The sequence below is a fragment of the Lepisma saccharinum genome, chromosome 26, assembly GCF_977018435.1.
Source record: "Lepisma saccharinum chromosome 26, izLepSacc3.1, whole genome shotgun sequence".
Taxonomy (NCBI): domain Eukaryota; kingdom Metazoa; phylum Arthropoda; class Insecta; order Zygentoma; family Lepismatidae; genus Lepisma; species Lepisma saccharinum.
The window spans coordinates 17256386-17273714 of record NC_139254.1 but is presented as its reverse complement, the minus strand read 5'-3'; positions in this window follow the sequence as shown (position 1 = coordinate 17273714).

Sequence of the window (17329 nt, the reverse complement as noted above, 5' to 3'; positions counted from 1 at the left end):
CTAGGTAATCGCAGATGACCCGGCTGTATTTCTTTCTTTTTTTTAAAAAAAAAAATATATATAGATTTCTTCGCAATATTCTTCCAAACCAATTTCGATGCATACATTTCTTTGCTTCCAGCGCGCCGCGAATGCTTCCAACCGTTTGCCGCTGAATATCCGGGAACCTTTCTCCAGCCGGTGGAATGACGTTAGGGAATCTCACCCTGACGTCATTCCACCCGCTTCCTTTGCAACCCTTGGCGAGAAGGGAAGAGAAAGAAAAGAGGGGGGAGGAAACTCTGCTTGATTCTGTGGCCAGGGTAAGCTCCTTCTGGTGAGAGTCCACCGGTCTCAACCCCTAGAGTTTGCTTTTCCCTCCGCTGGCGACCATTGACCTCCTACAACCCTCCTCCACAATTCTTTCCCGAATACTATGTCGTCGCTAAACATAGAAACTGTGTTTTTTATGGCAGGGACATTTCTCAGGAACGGGAATTTTGGGTTCACAAATTGCCTTCTGTAAGGGAAATAGGGAAAACATACCCGGTAAAGTGCGAAGAACAGGAAAATATGAATAACATAGGCAAACCAATTCTACGCTAATTTTCACTATACATTTACTTCTGTCTTGCTGATGTCTGTTACATAGAAATTTATCAAAAGGAAAATGCTTAAATATTGAAGATGAAGCAAACTAAATTAAAATTCAAAACTTAAGCAATTAATGCACCTATAAGCTGACTCCCCCCCATTCTTGTATTTGCAAAAATATTGATTGTTTCTTCTCTCTAATCTTCAAAAGCAGCGAGAGTACTTCCTTCACGTAACTGAATATTTTTTAAAGGAAAAGATATAAATAAATTACATATATTTTAGTTTATTTAAGTTACTATTCCACCTTTTTAGATTAACAGTGATGAAGATGAACGACTAAAACATATAAGGAACAAACACATCAGGCACGCAGCCAGGTGGAGGACTCGGGGAGCTGAAATCCCCTCCCCGAAATCATTCATATATCTAATTTAAAAAGTGTACAGTGGTAATTAATTTTACTTCATTTGCAGATTAAACACCTTGCATAATACGTTGTAATTATCTGAGATTTATCTTCAGAACTTCTACCCCCACTTTTTCAACTTTATGTGGCGGCTGCTAATACCCTCCTCTCCACCCCCACCCCGAAATAAATTTCTGGCTCAGGCCTGCACTGATTCGAACTTTTAAACCTGTCATCGCAGGGAATTTGGAGCTCGGAAAGTGATTTTTTTTTATCATTCATAGGGAATTTCATTCTGAGTCCTGGAGTAAGTTGAATTTTGCACTTAAATTAATAATGAGGGTTTCTATTTCACTAGTGCATGTCTTTCATTTTATATTTCACAGTTTTTTTTTATTTTGCTTTATAATACTGTCTTGTTTTATTATTTGAAATTCTACACGTATATTAAACTGCAATAATGAGAATTAATTGATTGTGGTCGCCACAATAAGACAAACATTCCCACAAAATATTCCTAAATCCCATATGGATCCTGATATAAAATGCACGGAAACTTTTGGACCCATATGGATCCTGATATAAAATGCACGGAAACTTTTGGAGTTTGATGATCAAGGGTTGGAGATTACCCACTCGTTAGAACCAGCATACGCCACTGGTCTACATGCGTTGTCTACACGTAATCTACGCGTAGATTACATTGGGTTTAGTTTACATAGACTACGTAGACAATCTAAAGTGCATTAAAATTAATTTTCAAGGGTTTCATGAAAGGAAAGTGACATTTTCAACTATAATGGTTCCTAACGAAATGAAAATAGTCCTATTTGCAACGAAATTTCTCTTCTCTTCTATTATCAACTATGGAAGAAGATAAATAGTATGCAAGAAACAACAACAGATGGCACTCGTGAGGCAAGAGTGGTCTTTTTCCCATAAAACACTAGAATATTTCCTATATTAGGTCCTTTTCCTAGGTGAGAAATTGTTCGAATTTGGAAGAAAGAGTATGAAAAGTTCTCCTCACACATCAGCAACTGATACGCAGTAGAATTTTATTTTAATTCCAAGGCGCCCTTTGCTAAGTTATCACCTTTCGCCATGTTGTTTACATAGATTACGTAATCTACGTGCATAAAATAGTCTACGTGTAGAATGTAGACTATCGTTGTTTACACGTAGACGCACATCACTGGCTGTGGGGCAAGGAGCATATGAGCCCCATCTCATAATCTCGCTTAGAAATTTTGTATACAGAAATCTTATTGCCGTTATTAAACCATATTATTCTCTTCAAAAGATAAAGTATTTTCACTTAGTTCTCCAGGAAATTACTTGTTACTCGCGCATTTTATGCGTTAGCTTAGTTGCAGAGAAATTTAGGCCGTGTCCGAAAGGTGAAAGACCGTACTCGAAGCGAGCAACCTCCGAGTATGGTCTTGGAGTGCGGTCTTCAAGTAGTGGACTGGAAGTGCTGTCTTTCGAATTGCACTTCGACTGCAGCGCCAAATACGACCAGTAGATAAAACTCAGTACTCGTTGTTTTCCTCGCCGTTTAAACACTTGTTTTTTCACAATAGAAATCACATAGCATTTTAAAATGCTCGTACACATACATTTCCACACATTAGAAGAACTATAACCAACAACTTGCTGGCCAATAACGTATATCTATCTACCTGTGCTGCTCGCTTTCTACCTCCGTGATTTTAAACAAATGAAGAACGAGTGTGGAAACCACGTGACCTAGTCACCAACCATCTGTACTGCACGCTGTGTACTTGCGTACTTCTGTTCTTGGCGGCGCTTTCGAACTGTACTAGGTGACGTCACTTCCGCCAAGACCATACTTCAAGTCTGTACTTTGTACCTTTCGGACAGAGCCTTTGTGCCACAGAAGCTGGAATTGTTCTAACAGTTGGGCTGAAAAGTTCGTAGGCTGACTCATAGATGGCGTTACTAGAATTAAATCCATGTGATTTTTACTTAGTACTAACCTTCAAAAGATACGTGTATAAATTTCACAGCTGCCGGATAATTAGGCTGTGTCCGAAAGCTGCAAGACCATACTTGAAGCGAGCATACTTCGAGAGCATACTCGCAGTGCAGTCTTGAAGCCTGAAAGCGGAAAGCTTTCGAACTGCACTTCGACTGCAGCGCCAACACAAGTGAGGAATGCAACAAAAGTTGCTTCGAAACTAAAATTATCAAACATCGACTGTATGTGCCACTCTTGTTTTCCGTGAACAACACACACATGACTCTGCGTGCAGTTTATATAACACAGCACGTTATTAATTATAGAAATATGAAAGAAATTTGCTCTTTCAAATTAATTTTCACACATTCCGCAACATGGTTTACGATCGCGGGAAAATAAATTGTTTTCTCACTTTTAAACACCTTCTCACTATAGGAGAAAGAAACCACGCATATATGAATAAAACCAATAAATAAAATTACGTAGTATTTTAAAAACTTGTTTACTTACATTTCCACACAATGGAAGAACTACAACTACCAGCTGATTGACTTCAGACGTCCATTTTTTTAACAAATTAAAAGCAAGCACAGATCGCAAGTGTGCACCGCTCGTGTCCTGCGTCCTCTGGTCTTGTACACTCGTTTGCTTGGCGCTTTCGAACTGTACTGTGTGACGTCACTTCCGTCAAGACTGTACTTCAAGTATGTACTTTGTACCTTTTGGACACAGCCTTAGTTCGTGAGATATAGCATTGTGAGTGAAGCAGCTTTCCTTATTATGAAAAAATGGATAAAAAAGAATTTCGTGTGTTAATAAAGCATTGCTTTTTGGCGAAAAAAAAGACTGTTGAAGCCAAGGCTTGGCTTGATAAACATTATTCGGACTTTGCACCAGGAAAATCAACCGTTGAGAAGTGGTTTGCTAAATTTAAACGAGGCGAAATGAGCATCGAAGACGATGCACGCAGTGGACGCCCCAAAGAGGCTGTTACCGACGAAAACATCAAAAAAGTCCACAAAATAATTTTAAATGATCGTAAAGTAAAGTTGATCGAGATAGCTGAGACTTTAAAAATAACAAAGGAACGTGTTGGACATATTGTGCATGAATATTTGAACATGCGAAAGCTGTGTGCAAAATGGGTGCCGCGCGTGCTCACAATCGATCAAAAGCAACAACGTTTTGATGATTCGGAGCAATGTTTAGCGATATTCAACCGTAATAAAATTGCTTCCCCATCCACCATATTCTCCAGATCTGGCCCCCAGTGACTTTTTCCTGTTTGCAGACCTTAAAAGAATGCTCGCTGGAAAGAAATTTAGCACTGATGAAGAGGTAATCGCCGAAACTGAGGCCTATTTTGAGGCTAAAGAGAAATCGTACTATAAAAATGGCATCGAAAAATTGTATGACCGCTATTATCGTTGTATCGTCCTCGAAGGCAACTATATTGAATAATAAAATCGAATTTTGTCAAAAAAATATTTTTTACTATGTTAGCCTACGAACTTTTCAGCCCAACTGTTAATATAGTGATTTTCGGTGAATCTGAACCCACACTATACTCTGTTCCGATATCTCTGGAGCAAGGCCGCGCATATAGCTGCATGGAAGGGGGGATAGAGTGTGTGAGCGAAGCAGTACACGCTGCTGCAAAGGCTGGTAACGGAAGTAATTTTTCTCCCCTCCACCCAATCCCGTCCCCTCTTTCTCCCTGTCACGTGTTCAGCGGCGGAGCCTTGTTTTCGTTCGCTTGCTCCAGAGATATAAGGGACACGCCCCTGTTTAGAACCTATAGTAGAGAGGCAGCACTTCGTTCCTACGCGTCAGCAAAAATTCGATGCGACTGGTGTTATGTTACATCCGGTGTAGCGGGGTACGAGCGATTTTATTGTTGAGTCAGCAGAACGTGTCTGATCACGTTGAAGGCATCGGAAGCGGTGGGGGAGGGGGGTCAATGGATTTGTCACGTTGTTTCTTGATGTATGCTAACCTAACACGTACGTATGTTTGTGTGTGTGTGGAGGAAATGCGCGCGCAACCATTGCGTATGATTCAAAGACATGAAGAAATGATTTAAAGATGGCGCCGAAGGTGCTTTACCCCGAAAGCTTAGCGGCTAAGGTTATTGCTCTGTAAAACAAGAGGCATCGAGGGTTCGATTCCTGGTAGAGTCAATATTGATTGATTGATAGATTGATTTAGTTTTTTTTAAGTCCGTTTTATGCACGGCAAAACTAATCAGGATTGGAGCTACAGTTGAAAAGTGGTGATTCGGACCACTATGTGCCTCCACCGAGTATCGAACATGGGACCCCTTGATTACAAGGCGACGATGTCAATATTGAATGGTCTCGATTAGCCTGTGTGTAAATAAAGGCAACAAAATGGTTGAGTTCGAAAATCGAGTTGGGTTAGTGGTTAATGTTGTCACCTGGCAATGAAGAGGTCGCGGGTTCGATTCTCTAGGTAGTTAAATTAGGCCAATTGTTTAGTCCCGCCATTATAGGTCCCCGATTAGTCCATCTGTGCATAAATAGTGTTTGAATAAAATCAATATGGCGGACTTTTGTTAGTGGTTATTGTTGTCGCCTGGTAATGAATAGGTTGCGGGTTCGATTTTCTAGGTAGTTAAATGAGGCCAATTGTTTTGTCCCGCCATTATAGGTCCCGATTAGTCCATCTGTGCATAAATAGTATTTGAATAAAATCAATATGGCGGCCGCGTCAAAAAAAATAATTACAGACCGAGAAAAAAGATCACCGTTTGAATGTGGATTTGACCCAAAATCCTCAGCACGAATTCCATTCTCTATAAAAAAATTTCTAATTGCAGTAATTTTTCAAATTTTTGATGTAGAAATCGTATTACTATTACCAATAACAGTTATTATTACTAATTCAAAATTAATATATTGACTATGTGTTAGACTCCTATTCCTATTAATTTTACTTTTAGGTTTGTATCATGAATGAACCCAAGGATCACTAGAATGAGCATGCTAGAGTAATAGTTAATAATAACATTTGAGTTGCATTCAAAAGGTATTGAATAATTCAATTTACTTTACTAAGCAAGAAGCAAAAGCAATCAGGTTCGACCTGAATAAATTGGTATATATTACCCTTGCTTACTTGACTGAAGCCAAAGAAAGGCGGCATATTAATGTTAATAATAAAATTAGGGTTATCTCCTCAGTTAAGGGGTATATTATTAAGTGGGGGCTGCTAACTTCCATCCTTAGTGGTGAAATTCCATTAATACTCTTCACATTATTTCTTTAGTATAAAGTTACATTATCTTTTCATGATAAAGCTGGACTTTAAATAAGTTCAAGAGATGTTTACAGAATTATTTTATTCTTCCTAATAACTTCAATATTATGCTTTATTATAAGCTATATAAACACACATAAATTATTAATAAAATTACTATTAAAAATGAAAATATAAAATAAATATTAAAATAGTTAGAATGTATTAGTTGAATATTTAAAGAACCACTCCTTATATATTTATACACTCCCTGCCCCCCCATAAGCTCACTTCATCCATAATCAATAGCCTTAATATATAGCCCTCCAGTAATAAATGAACTACCAATTAATCCACCAGAGGATAAATAAGGTAAAAATCATATTCTCCTAATAAATAGTATATTATTTTATTATTAAAAAATGGATAAACTTCGAACAAAAAAGATGTAATATTATATCCAATTCAACCCCCCAATAAAATAAAAATAACTGCCCCTATTTTCAAATTAAGGGGGATAATAACAACAAAAACAGAAGGAAAAACTAATCATATTAATCCAGAGCCACCCACAACAGATAACAATAATAAGCCTAATATGCCTTTAAACATACCTCACCCCCCATCATCAGAAAAGAATTGAAATGATGTACCTCTATAAGATTTACCAACTAAATAATAATTTAATCGAAAACTATAAGCTATGGTTATGCCCGTAGAAATTCATAATAAAACAAATATTACTAAATTAAAAGAAGATATACTTAATATTTCCAAAATTAAATCCTTAGAATAAAATCCAGCCAAAAATGGTATTCCACATAGGGCAAGACTAGAAATTATTATACAAGAAATAGTTATTGGTATTTTATTAATTAACCCCCCCCCCATGCAACGAATATCCTGAACATCACAGTAGTGGTGTTTGTGGTGGGATAAACCCACGAAAGTATGAACCCCCTCCAGCAGATTTGCTATACTTAAAACAAGCTCAACATGAGCATATGAGCTTTTTGCTCTAGTGTGGAACCCTTGCCTAATCCAAGATTTTTGTAAAAATGCCCTCATGGATTCCATGAGAAAGTATGACCCCCTCAGATTGATGAGGCTACACTTACAAAAGGTACTTCTGAGAGATTGTTGTCCATAATCCTGTCAAAAATATGTTTTTTTGATATTGTTTTGACTATACCTAAAACTAGGCCAAAAATGCTCATATAAGCCATCCACACCCACCCATACCCACCTATACCAACCCACACACACATATTTACTTCCGATCCAGACGATCCGGGTGATCCAGCTCCGCCATTTTTGTAGTAAGTAGTAGATGGAAAATGGCGGAGCTGGATCACCCGGGCGAGTCGTAGTTTTTTATGTTGTATATTTTAAGGTATTTTCACGGTAAAAAATTTTTGCATTACATATCAGCTAGTATTGTGGGAGTGGCTGAAAAGTGTGGGTATGTTGTTGCAGTGCTCCTCATATTTTTTTAAAAAAAAAAAACACAAAAATATAGCAGATTTGTATAAATTAAATTTGTTTGATTTAATATACAGAATTTTTTTATTATTCATATCAAACATATTTACACACACACACACACACACACACACACACACACACACACACACACACACACACACACACAAAACACACTGCTGAACCCAACTGATATTTTTTATTAAGCATAGAGTTTTGATTTGAACCCCAAGAAATTTTATATAAATACCAAAGCCAAAAATATTAAGTGTATACTCACATATATACATACACACACACAAAGTACAGTGCTGAAGCCACCTGATATTTTTATCCAGCATAGAATTTTGATTTGAATCCCAGGAAATTGTATATAATAAACAACAACAAAAATGCCGAATCAAAAATATTGTAATCAGTGCAATAAGAATATATCCAGCCCCAATTGGGCCAAGCACCAAAAGATTTGTAACCCAGACAAATACAGAACTCCCACAAAAATATGCCCCAAATGCCATAAAAAATATAGCATGCAATACTTCACATATACACATAAAGATACTTGCTCTGCACAGTCATCAACACAACCATCCACATCTGGTCTCAAAAGAAGGCACGAAGCACCTATTAATGCTGGACCTGCAAAGCAGCCACGCTATGAACCCATCCGTAGCAGTTTTAACGGCCAATTAAGGGATTACCGGTTTGTATCAGAACCAAGATGTGACATTAAGAATTTTTTGAACAGTATAAATTCTGATCTCCAGGCAATTCTTAATGCACAAAATGGCTCTTATAAGCTGTCCCTCAAATTGTTTGTACAATATAAGAAGCCAAATGGCACAAAATTTACACAGCCCCACATAACAGAAACTGTACCAGTATATTCAAATTCAAATTCAGACAAAATAATAAGCAGCTTGATAAATCAACTGAACACTAAACACTCTGAATTTGCAGCAAAAGAGTCTGGATGGAGCCTATGCGGTTCTCCACACAAGTTATATGTTAATATTTCTGAATTCAGCCCATTAAAAGGTTCTACATATCTGCCATTACCTGCTAATATTAAAAACAGAAGAGCTGTGGTCAATATAGAAAATACCGACCAGAAATGCTTTTTGTGGTGTATATTAGCTGCTTTGTATCCAGTTTCAAGGCATCCAGAGAGAATAAGTTATTACAAACAACATGAACATTTTTTTGACGATGCAATGGAGGGTTTAGAATATCCAATGTCTGTTCAGAATATTGATAAATTTGAAAAAAAGGCCAGGCACATCAATGGCAAGCAATTATCTATTAATGTATTTATTTGTTCCACTGGCAATTGCCCGATAGCACCTCTCAGAATCAGTACACTTGATGATGAATCTGCTATTCCGATTGATTTGCTCTTAATTGAAGGGGATGGCACATATCATTACACTCTGATACATAATCTTCAAGCTTTAGTGAGAACACAACTAGACAAATATAAAAAAATATTTAAGTTGTGCAGAAGATGCTTAACTGTATTTGATGGTAGAAAAATGGTGAAAGGGGTTCGAGAAGAGAATGCAGAAATTGCCAAAAACAAGTTAATTGAGCATCTGAAATACTGTGGGAACCATAAACCTGTTCATATGGTGATGCCCAATCCAAGTGAAAATTGCAAATTCAAAAAGTTTGAAGCCTTGTTGGAACACCCAGTATATATTGTCTGTGATTTTGAATCGAACCTCAAACCTATTGCATTTTGTAGCCCAGATCCTGAAGAATCTTCAAGTACACCATACCAGCGACATGAACCTTCCAGCTTTTGTTGTGTGGTTATACGGGATGGTGTTGTTATTAAAGAATATTCATACATGGGACCAAATGCCATCAAAATATTTGCACATAGAATAGAAAATGTGTGTCGTGACATAGCATCTAACATCTTATTAATATCAAAGCCTATGTTGCCTTTAACAGAGGAACAGATTGAAGATTTCAACAATGCAGAAAAATGCCCGGTATGTGATTCTGAATTTTCAGATACAAATATCAAGGTTCATCACCATTCTCATACAGATGGTAAATTCTTAATGGCCCTGTGTAATAGCTGCAATATTAAGATCAAGAGACCAAAATTTATCCCCATATTTTGCCATGGTGCATCCAATTATGATTTTCATCATTTGATCAGGTACGAGGGGTTTGAGAAGCAGAATTTAAATATTTTAGCTGAAAATGATGAGAAATATATATCTATTAGCAAGATAATTAAAGTTGATGGTGTTCCTATTCACATAAGATTTCTTGATTCTTACAGATTTTTACCTGCTAGCCTGGCTACACTGGGCACTCAATTACCTGATGATCAATTCAAAATCACACGTGCATCGTTTCCAAATCTGGACCTGAAATTAATTAGGCGGAAGGGTGTATATCCATATGACTATGTCACAGATTTTTCTAAATTTGATGAGTGTTCCTTGCCACCACAAGAAGAGTTTTACAGCAGAATCAGAGGATCTGGAATCAGTGATGAAGATTATCACCATGCCCACTTGATGTGGTTCAAGTTAAAATGCAAGACATTTGGTGATTATCACATGGCATATTTAAAACTTGATGTGACCCTCTCAGCTGATATATTTCAGGCATTCAGAAAATCTTCCATGCAAAATTATGGACTGGATCCAGTATATTTTTACAGTGCCCCGGGCCTAGCATGGGCCGCAACGTTTTCGAACACTAAAATGCAATTGGATCTGATCCACGATCAAGATATGTATCTGTTTATGGAGAAATGTATAAGAGGAGGGATGGTGCAATGTTCCCAGAGATATGCCAGAGCAAATAACAAGCATATTATGCTGCCTGATTATGATCCAGCACGGCCATCAAATTATATACTGTATGTAGATGCAAACAGCCTTTATGGTCATGCCATGATGCAAAAACTGCCATATGCAGGGCTTGAGTGGGTTGAAAATTTCAATATTGAAGATCTTAAGGACTTTGATGACAGTGACTATGGCCTCTTCTTAGAGGTTGATCTGACAATTCCTGATGATTTGCACAATAAATTTTCTGATCTGCCCCCAATTCCCGAGGTTCAGTGCTCACCTGGCTCTAAACAGAAGAAGCTCATGATGACACTGGAGCCGAAACAGGGTTATGTTACATATTACAAAAACCTCCAGTTCCTGATGAAACATGGTGTTCTATGACCAAAGTTGGCAAAGTTTTGAGGTTCAGGCACTCAACATGGTTGAAGTCATACATTGATACAAACACGGAGCTTCGAACATCTGCAAAGAGCCAATTTGATAAGAGCTTGTTTAAATTGATGGTGAATTCTGTATATGGCAAAACTATTGAAAATGTCAGAAAACATACCGATGTTAAAATAATTACTGACCCCAATCTGAGCAAAAAATTGGTTGCAAAGCCTAATTTCAATTACAGAAGAATTTATGATGAGCACATGGCACTTTTCAACATGAAGAAAACAAAGATTAAGTTTGATAAACCTATTTATGAAGGGGCTGCAATATTGGAATCGTCCAAATTACATATGTTAACATTGTATTATGATGTGCTGAAACCTTTTTATGGTGATCGTGTAAAATTGATGTACATGGACACGGATAGTTTTATTCTTGATATTCAAACAGAAGATGTTTATCAAGATATGTCACAGCCTGAATTGTTTCAATATTTTGATACCAGTGAACATACAATAATTCAACCCCACAACAAAAAGGTGCCTGGCAAGTTAAAAGATGAAACACTTGGTGATGTTATTGTGAAATTTGCTGGGTTAAGTTCCAAGATGTACACCTTTAAAACATGTAGTACTGTTGTCAAAAAGGCCAAGGGCATTAGCAAAGTAACTGTTGAAAAAGATCTCCAATTTGAAGATTATGAAAATTGCATCAAATCCCAGAATTCAATCAGAACATCAGAATCCAGAATTCAGAGTGTGGATCACTTATTGACTTCAAATATTGTAAGAAAAGTAGCTCTGGACCCACATGATGATAAGAGATGCATTTTATCATGTGGCATACATACTCTACCATGGGGGCATTGTGATTTGAAAAATGGCAAACAATGCCCAATTACAGAGCATGATTTGAAATAAATAAACATGCCTATGAACTTATTTGGGTTCAAAAAACAGGCTATTATGGACCTGCCAACACCACAACCCTCTTCTGATATGCTGTCTAAACTGAGTGGCTTGTTAATTATTCATCTGAACAGCATACTTACAGATGTTGATGATGAAACAGGCAAAATATTGTACATATTTAACAATAATTTAAATCATTACCAATTACCTGTAGGTGGTCAATTGCAATTTATTACAACCCCTGAGGGTGATGTTAAGATTTCAGTAGGGAGAAATATTTATAGAATCAAGCACTCAAACATGATTTCTGGCACTGTATATACTGTTTCTGCTGGTGACTGCTTATATATTGAGGTCCCTGGGTCATATGACAAGCTTATACCCTTTTTTATAGAATTAAGAATCAGATACTCTATAATAAATAACCACTAAAACAAAAATGCCTAATGATATATTTGGCCATACAAGACATGAAGATCACAGTGATGAGATTCTGATGCTTGATGTCAGAGTCAAGAAATTAAGAAGTGATTTACAAGCTTTACAAACCACACTCAATGCCAGTCTTCAACTAGAAATTACAAATTTACAATCACAATGCATGGACCCTCTTCTTAAAATTGATTCTGAACTCAAATTGTTGCTTCAGAAATATACTGACCTGGCCACATTGGATAATTTTCAAAGTTTAGAAGAAGCTGTAGCAGCTCTTCAAGCCAAATTTAAGACCCAGGCTAACAACTCTGAGCAATTGAAACAACAATTGGAAGAGCAGATAAATAATGTCCAGGCACAGCTCCAAACAATTGTTAAAAGCATAAAATCACAAGAAGATTTTGATCTAGTGATTTCCACTCTAAAGGAACAGATTCAATCACTCCAAATACCTAATCTGGACCCTCTGAACAATGCCATAGCCGAGGTTAAAGAAAAAATTGAGACACTTGAAAATTTTATGAACAACTTGCCATCTTCTGATGCTTTGAATGCAATAACTCGGAGTGTAGCAAATATTAAGCTGCAACTTGAAACATATGAAGATTTTGGAAAAATTCAAAGTTCCATAACCCATCTTGAAGGTACAATAGCAGCAGTGCAAAATGATTTGGCAAATGTACTAGAATCCCGATTGCCTGGAATTGTAGATACCCTTGTCAGTGTCCAGCAACAAATCACAAAGCTTGAAAACCTCAACACCGAATCTGAGCTATCTCATTTTCATCACTTGATCGATGATATCCAAACAAAGCTTGAAATTTTACAACAATCAACACCCTCTCAGGCAGATATAGCCCTGCTCCAAAATGCTATGCAAAATGTGGCTGATGCTTCTGAATTAAACAATGTGAAATTGGCACTTGAATTTTTGCAGAATACAGTATCAAATCTTCCTACATCACAGGAACTTAAAAATATTAAGAGAGCAGTGAATAGGATATTGAAATCAGAAGATATCAATATCCTATTCACTGCTCTCTTAATATTTTTAAGTTCCTGTAATGTAGGAAGATTTGATACTGTATTCTGCAAAAATTCAAGTGCCAATTTCACATTGTTTAATTCAGAAGCATCAGCCACATTTTGCATAGCATTTTGGAGCAGGGCTATATCTGCCTGAGAGGGTGTTGATTGTTGTAAAATTTCAAGCTTTGTTTGGATATCATCGATCAAGTGATGAAAATGAGATAGCTCAGATTCGGTGTTGAGGTTTTCAAGCTTTGTGATTTGTTGCTGGACACTGACAAGGGTATCTACAATTCCAGGCAATCGGGATTCTAGTACATTTGCCAAATCATTTTGCACTGCTGCTATTGTACCTTCAAGATGGGTTATGGAACTTTGAATTTTTCCAAAATCTTCATATGTTTCAAGTTGCAGCTTAATATTTGCTACACTCCGAGTTATTGCATTCAAAGCATCAGAAGATGGCAAGTTGTTCATAAAATTTTCAAGTGTCTCAATTTTTTCTTTAACCTCGGCTATGGCATTGTTCAGAGGGTCCAGATTAGGTATTTGGAGTGATTGAATCTGTTCCTTTAGAGTGGAAATCACTAGATCAAAATCTTCTTGTGATTTTATGCTTTTAACAATTGTTTGGAGCTGTGCCTGGACATTATTTATCTGCTCTTCCAATTGTTGTTTCAATTGCTCAGAGTTGTTAGCCTGGGTCTTAAATTTGGCTTGAAGAGCTGCTACAGCTTCTTCTAAACTTTGAAAATTATCCAATGTGGCCAGGTCAGTATATTTCTGAAGCAACAATTTGAGTTCAGAATCAATTTTAAGAAGAGGGTCCATGCATTGTGATTGTAAATTTGTAATTTCTAGTTGAAGACTGGCATTGAGTGTGGTTTGTAAAGCTTGTAAATCACTTCTTAATTTCTTGACTCTGACATCAAGCATCAGAATCTCATCACTGTGATCTTCATGTCTTGTATGGCCAAATATATCATTAGGCATTTTTGTTTTAGTGGTTATTTATTATAGAGTATCTGATTCTTAATTCTATAAAAAAGGGTATAAGCTTGTCATATGACCCAGGGACCTCAATATATAAGCAGTCACCAGCAGAAACAGTATATACAGTGCCAGAAATCATGTTTGAGTGCTTGATTCTATAAATATTTCTCCCTACTGAAATCTTAACATCACCCTCAGGGGTTGTAATAAATTGCAATTGACCACCTACAGGTAATTGGTAATGATTTAAATTATTGTTAAATATGTACAATATTTTGCCTGTTTCATCATCAACATCTGTAAGTATGCTGTTCAGATGAATAATTAACAAGCCACTCAGTTTAGACAGCATATCAGAAGAGGGTTGTGGTGTTGGCAGGTCATAATAGCCTGTTTTTTGAACCCAAATAAGTTCATAGGCATGTTTATTTATTTCAAATCATGCTCTGTAATTGGGCATTGTTTGCCATTTTTCAAATCACAATGCCCCCATGGTAGAGTATGTATGCCACATGATAAAATGCATCTCTTATCATCATGTGGGTCCAGAGCTACTTTTCTTACAATATTTGAAGTCAATAAGTGATCCACACTCTGAATTCTGGATTCTGATGTTCTGATTGAATTCTGGGATTTGATGCAATTTTCATAATCTTCAAATTGGAGATCTTTTTCAACAGTTACTTTGCTAATGCCCTTGGCCTTTTTGACAACAGTACTACATGTTTTAAAGGTGTACATCTTGGCACTTAACCCAGCAAATGCCACAATAACATCACCAAGTGTCTCATCTTTTAACTTCCCAGGCACCTTTTTGTTGTGGGGTTGAATTATTGTATGTTCACTGGTATCAAAGTATTGAAACAATTCAGACTGTGCAATATCTTGATAAACATCTTCTGTTTGAATATCAAGAATAAAACTATCCGTATCCATGTACATCAATTTTACACGATCACCATAAAAAGGTTTCAGCACATCATAATACAATGTTAACATATGTAATTTGGACCATTAAAATATTGCAGCCCCTTCATAAATAGGTTTATCAAACTTAATCTTTGTTTTCTTCATGTTGAAAAGTGCCATGTGCTCATCATAAATTCTTCTGTAATTGAAATTAGGCTTTGCAACCAATTTTTTGCTCAGGCTGGGGTCAGTAATTATTTTAACATCGGTATGTTTTCTGACATTTTCAATAGTTTTGCCATATACAGAATTCACCATCAATTTAAACAAGCCCTTATCAAATTGGCTCTTTGCAGATGTTCGAAGCTCTGTGTTTGTATCAATGTATGGTTTCAACCATTTTGAGTGCCTGAACCTCAAAACTTTTCCAACTTTGTTCACTTGAACACCATGTTTCATCAGGAACTGGAGGTTTTTGTAATATGTAACATAACCCTGTTTCGGCTCCAGTGTCATCATGAGCTTCTTCTGTTTAGAGCCAGGTGAGCACTGAACCTCGGGAATTGGGGGCAGATCAGAAATTTATTGTGCAAATCATCAGGAATTGTTAGATCAACCTCTAAGAAGAGGCCATAGTCACTGTCATCAAAGTCCTTAAGATCTTCAATATTGAAATTTTCAACCCACTCAAGCCCTGCATATGGCAGTTTTTGCATCATGGCATGACCATAAAGGCTGTTTGCATCTACATACAGTATATAATTTGATGGCCGTGCTGGATCATAATCAGGCAGCATAATATGCTTGTTATTTGCTCTGGCATATCTCTGGGAACATTGCACCATCCCTCCTCTTATACATTTCTCCATAAACAGATACATATCTTGATCGTGGATCAGATCCAATTGCATTTTAGTGTTCAAAAACGTTGCGGCCCATGCTAGGCCCGGGGCACTGTAAAAATATACTGGATCCAGTCCATAATTTTGCATGGAAGATTTTCTGAATGCCTGAAATATATCAGCTGAGAGGGTCACATCAAGTTTTAAATATGCCATGTGATAATCACCAAATGTCTTGCATTTTAACTTGTTCCACATCAAGTGGGCATGGTGATAATCTTCATCACTGATTCCAGATCCTCTGATTCTGCTGTAAAACTCTTCTTGTGGTGGCAAGGAACACTCATCAAATTAGAAAAATCTGTGACATAGTCATATGGATATACACCCTTCCGCCTAATTAATTTCAGGTCCAGATTTGGAAACGATGCACGTGTGATTTTGAATTGATCATCAGGTAATTGAGTGCCCAGTGTAGCCAGGCTAGCAGGTAAAAATCTGTAAGAATCAAGAAATCTTATGTGAATAGGAACACCATCAACTTTAATTATCTTGCTAATAGATATATATTTCTCATCATTTTCAGCTAAAATATTTAAATTCTGCTTCTCAAACCCCTCGTACCTGATCAAATGATGAAAATCATAATTGGATGCACCATGGCAAAATATGGGGATAAATTTTGTCTCTTGATCTTAATATTGCAGCTATTACACAGGGCCATTAAGAATTTACCATCTGTATGAGAATGGTGATGAACCTTGATATTTGTATCTGAAAATTCAGAATCACATACCGGGCATTTTTCTGCATTGTTGAAATCTTCAATCTGTTCCTCTGTTAAAGGCAACATAGGCTTTGATATTAATAAGATGTTAGATGCTATGTCACGACACACATTTTCTATTCTATGTGCAAATATTTTGATGGCATTTGGTCCCATGTATGAATATTCTTTAATAACAACACCATCCCGTATAACCACACAACAAAAGCTGGAAGGTTCATGTCGCTGGTATGGTGTACTTGAAGATTCTTCAGGATCTGGGCTACAAAATGCAATAGGTTTGAGGTTCGATTCAAAATCACAGACAATATATACTGGGTGTTCCAACAAGGCTTCAAACTTTTTGAATTTGCAATTTTCACTTGGATTGGGCATCACCATATGAACAGGTTTATGGTTCCCACAGTATTTCAGATGCTCAATTAACTTGTTTTTGGCAATTTCTGCATTCTCTTCTCGAACCCCTTTCACCATTTTTCTACCATCAAATACAGTTAAGCATCTTCTGCACAACTTAAAA